Below are 5,547 nucleotides of genomic sequence, written 5' to 3' on the forward strand. Positions count from 1 at the left end.
GCGATCCATGCTGGAGTCATGTGACATTTGCACCAGCTGAGCTGCGACAGCAAACAGACTGTAAATAACCCACGGGCGCTCTCTGCTGAGTGGACGCGGATTCACAGGCGGCACGTGCGGAACGTGCCTAACGTGTCTGGTGGATTTCTTTCCTTTCTCCTTTTTGGTCATTTGCCTGTAGATCAGCTGTTTCCATTAAAATAGATAACGTTCGGTTTAATAAATTAAGTGGATGATGTCAATACTGAATATGGTTGAATTATATTCAAATGTTTTGAATGAAGGAATTAGATATATTAATGAAATGGTGGAATTAATTGAAAATAAAAAAGCTAATAGATGCAAATAAATACATTTAAATGGAGAAAGAGTGAAATGGGGGGGGGTATGTTAATAAGCTGAATTGGTTTTATTAAGGTATATTGAATTGTTACTTCTACATCTTACATATTAACGAAATCTAACATAGTATATGATAATTCAGTCTCATTTAATGCTTCTTGTGATGGTTAAATGTGCTCTGATTATCTGTAATAAATAAACAATAGTTTAAAACAAGACATAGTGTGTAGTAGTGATCAGTATTGAGGTCAACATCCGTCCACCTTCCATGCCGCTTGCTACAGGAAACGGGAGAGCTGACGTACCGAAGCTGTCGTGGCCAAAAGTTTTGAGAATTACATAAATATTGGAAATTGGAAAAGTTGCTGCTTAAGTTTTTATAATAACAATTTGCATATACTCCAGAATGTTACGAAGAGTGATCAGATGAATTGCATAGTCCTTCTTTGCCATGAAAATTAACTTAATCCCGAAAAAAAACCTTTCCACTGCATTTCACTGCTGTCATTAAAGGACCTGCTGAGATCATTTCAGTAATCGTCTTGTTAACTCAGGTGAGGATGTTGACGAGCACAAGGCTGGAGATCATTATGTCAGGCTGATTGGGTTAGAATGGCAGACTTGACATGTTAAAAGGAGGGTGATGCTTAAAATCATTGTTCTTCCATTGTTAACCATGGTGACCTGCAAAGAAACGCATGCTGCCATCATTGCGTTGCATAAAAATGGCTTCACAGGCAAGGATATTGTGGCAGGGCTCTAGAGTGCGACCTAATTTCTCAATGGTGCGACTAAAAAAAATCGAAGGTTGCACCGGTGCGACCAGCCGTTCGAGGGGGGAAAAACGAAACTCCGTCACTCTTAAAGTCTCCCTGTTGCTTAACAACAGACACACATTAGACCCATATCGTGGTCTAAACCAATCAGAGATAAAGGACGGATCAAGCGTTTACAATGCCTCCTCCGCAAAAACACGGACTGGATCGCGGACTCCATTCATAAAAACCGAATTTACTATGGCGCGGAATGCCACGTAATAAGTTGATTTCTGGAATGATAAATCAAAAGTTGGTCTGTCACTTAATTCAAATCGCGATATGGACTAGTGTCTATGAAAACTGAAAGGCAAAAAGACCGTTTAAAATGAATCCTGCATGTTCCGTTTGCCTCTATGTATTAATGGTGGAGACGTGTATTTTTTTTTTTTAACTACACGTGTATAGGCTACTGAAGCACGCGTGACGCTCCCGCTAATTTTTGGCATTTGCATCTCACATGAACAGATAAACTCAATCTCCAAACCTACTGTGTCACTTTTACCGTTTCATTTGAGAAAGCATCATATCATACTGTACACACAGAAACTTCAAGGCAACCTGTCAAAATAAGAGTACGGTTTAACATGAAACAGAACAATATTAGCCCTGTATTACTTTTGTACAGTATAATGTAGGTGTTTATATATTCCTATTTATAAATCATATATATGTTTGCCAAAAATTAAAAAGGTTTATTTTTCATTTGATTAAAAATAAATACATGTTTATGCTTTCATTTGATTATGAGAAAAATTAAAACAAGAATTTAAAAAAATAAAATAAAATTAAAAAACAATTGTAGAGCCCTATTGTTCAAAATGTTAAAATAGAGAGTTTTGTCCTTATTTTTTCACTGAAATGTTTTCGTTATTACACAAACTAGGGTAAAGTACTGGGGAAAAAATATGCTTCAAATAAAGAACTTTATATTGACCAGATTGTTAGTTAATCATTTACAAGTCAATATTGCCTATATGGACAGGGATTAAAAAAAATAAATAAATAAAAAAGTAAAAAAAAAGTGAACTTGTAAAACTGCGGTGTTGAATGTGATGCGGTTGAAAATTTGGGTGCACCTAACTTTTGTGCTGGTGCACCTAAGAAAAAAAGTTAGGCGCACCAGTGCAACCAGTGCAAAAAGTTAGTCTAGAGCCCTGTGTGGCTACTAAGATTGCACCTAAATCAACAATTTATAGGATCATCAAGAACTTCAAGGAAAGAGGTTCAATTCTTGTTAAGAAGGCTTCGGGGCGTCCAAGAAAGTCCAGGAAGCGCCAGGATCGTCTCCTAAAGAGGATTCAGCTGCGGGATCGGAGTGCCACCAGTGCAGAGCTTGCTCAGGAATGGCAGCAGGCAGGTGTGAGCGCATCTGCACGTACAGTGAGGCCAAGACTTTTGGAAGATGGCCTGGTATCAAGAAGGGCAGCAAAGAAGCCACTTCTCTCCAAAAAAAAACATCAGGGACAGATTGATCTTCTGCAAAAAGTATGGCGAATGGACTGCTGAGGACTGGGGCAAAGTCATTTTCTCCAATGAAGCCTCTTTCCGATTGTTTGGGGCATCTGGAAAAAGGCTTGTCCGGAGAAGAAAAGGTGAGCGCTACCATCAGTCCTGTGTCATGCCAACAGTAAAGCATCCTGAGACCATTCATGTGTGGGGTTGCTTCTCATCCAAGGGAGTGGGCTCACTCACAATTTTGCCCAAAAACACAGCCATGAATAAAGAATGGTACCAAAACACCCTCCAACAGCAACTTCTTCCAGCAATCCAACAACAGTTTGGTGAATAACAATGCATTTTCCAGCACGATGGAGCACCGTAGGACTATTTATTATGCAGCTGCCTTTTAAACTCCCTATATTTTTCAAGACGTCTTGCTTTTCGGAGCTCCAGCTCTTCCCATATGGCTCTGCAGCGAGCACCCTCATTATGGCCGCGAAGCCCCGCCTTCTTAGTGAAAGAGCCAATCGTTGATTAGTATAGTCAGCGCGTCACTGCAGCTGCAGTTAGAAGTCCCGGTTGCTATAGAAACAGTCGGCGCTCTAAGACGTGCGCTCAGTACTGTGCATGCGCACTGGCTCATTTAGCCGGAAAAATAAGCGTTTTTTAACGTTATTGCCCATATCAATACAGAGTTTCGCCTCTGAGAAGCCCCTTTCTGCAGCCTGCAGATCGAGGCGGGGCTGAACACGTGCAGCCCCGCCCCGCCCACATGCCTTCTCATTGGTTGTAGGTAAATTAATAATGTTGAGATAACGTAACTCCCACAACTCATCTCATTGGTGGCAAAGTAATGACGTTGAAAACATTATGGAGTTAAGGGAAATGAAATTGCAGATAAAATAGCAAAGGAAGTTACTAAAAATAATCAAATTGATTTTACAGTTAGTATCAGTAGTACAGAAATTAAGAGTATTATTAAAAATAAATTAAAGAAACAATGGCAACAACAATGGGAAGAAAATAGGAAAGGACGATGGTTTCATAAGATTCAAAGGAGAGTGGGAGAAATAAGGTGTACAGGGAGGAGTAGGCGAGAAGAGACAATAATATCAAGGCTTAGGTTTGGACACACGGGATTAAATGGAACATTACTGAAAATAGGTAAACATGGCACAGGGAAATGTGAATATTGCGGGCATGAAGAAACAGTGGAACACGTCATATTAGAGTGCAGGAAATATGAAACTGAAGACAATTGACCTTATGCACGGAGCATAATATGGAATTACCCATATAACCAAAAGATGGCAGCAGAGGATTATTTATTATGCAGCTGCCTTTTAAACTCCCTATATTTTTCAAGACGTCTTGCTTTTCGATTTATTATAAAATTACTAGTATAATAAATTGTAGTACTTTTACCGTCCTTAAGTATATAGTATAGGAAGTGCAGAAAATCATTAGACTCACACACAAACAGCCTATAAGGGTGAATTATTTAAATACTAATATATAGTTCACTACAAATGCATTAAATAATAATTATATGTATAATAATTAAATAATGCACTCAATATGAATCGATAGGAATATGAAATATTTAATAAAATTTAATAACTACATCTTTTAAGTTTTATCTTGAACTGTAAAATCTATTGAATAGCCTATATTTAACCAATACTTGTCAGATGTTTGTCCGGTTATTACTGCCAATCATAGCAATGAATCTCGCGTATTTAGCCGATTTACTCGCCTATTTTTTAAACTGGCATTTGTCATTCTTGAAACGGTATACATGGACGTTTGGTCCTCTTAGACAAACAACACTTTTCTTCGATTGTGAGTGGATTATATAGAGAAAACGAACAAAGTACGCTCATACCCAGGTGAAAAAAAAATATACTTAAATGCAATTAAAATACACTTAAATACCCGCAAATACATTTTTAGTACATTGTTTTTTTTGTGTTAAATAAAAGTTTGATGGTTATACACTATAAATATACTAATTAAAAGTATGTTTATACTTCAGTAGGACTTTAGTACACTTGACAAAAGTATACTAAATACCAGTAATACTTAAATAATTTTTTAGTGTACTACAATAAAGTACACTACAGAAAAAACATCCAAAAGAGTTTTATTAGTGTGTTTTTCAAAAGTGTGCTTTAAATGCTTTAACATTAGTTGATTTTTAGTACACTGTTTACATACTAATCCTAAATTTAAAATAAGTTAATATATAAAAAATCTATTAGTAATGTATTGTAGTAGAAGTACATTTTCCCAAAAGTTGTACTTAAGTACATGAATGCATTATTATCACTAACACTTAAATTGATTTTGAGTGTGGTAATTTTAAGTTTACATTAAATTGATTTTATTAAAAATCTATTAGTAATGTATTGTAGTAGAAGTACATTTTCCCAAAAGTTGTACTTAAGTACACTTAATATGAATGCACTATAAGCCTTAACACTTAAATTGATTTTGAGTGTGGTAATTTTAAGTTATATTAAATTGATTTTATTAAAAATCTATTAGTAATGTATTGTAGTAGAAGTACATTTTCTCAAAAGTTGTACTAAAGTACACTTAATATGAATGCATTATAAGCACTAACACTTAAACTGATTTTGAGTGTGGTAATTCTCCCAGGTTAAAAAAAAGTGCACTAAAATACACTTTAAGTATACTTAGTACACTTTTCAGTAATGTACTAAAAGTGCTCTATTTTCGCACACTAATTTTGTACTTATTGTACTAAAAAATGGTCTTAAGTATATGTTAAGATAAACTTAATACCATCTAAGTGTACTCAACTGTGCTATTTTGAAACACCATGAAATTGAACTAAAATGTGCTTTTAACATACTATATCTGTATTTAAAAAAATATATATTTAGTTACAACTAGAAATACACTTGAACCCTACTTTTGAATA

This window comes from Garra rufa, chromosome 6, assembly GCF_049309525.1.
Source record: "Garra rufa chromosome 6, GarRuf1.0, whole genome shotgun sequence".
NCBI lineage: Eukaryota > Metazoa > Chordata > Actinopteri > Cypriniformes > Cyprinidae > Garra > Garra rufa.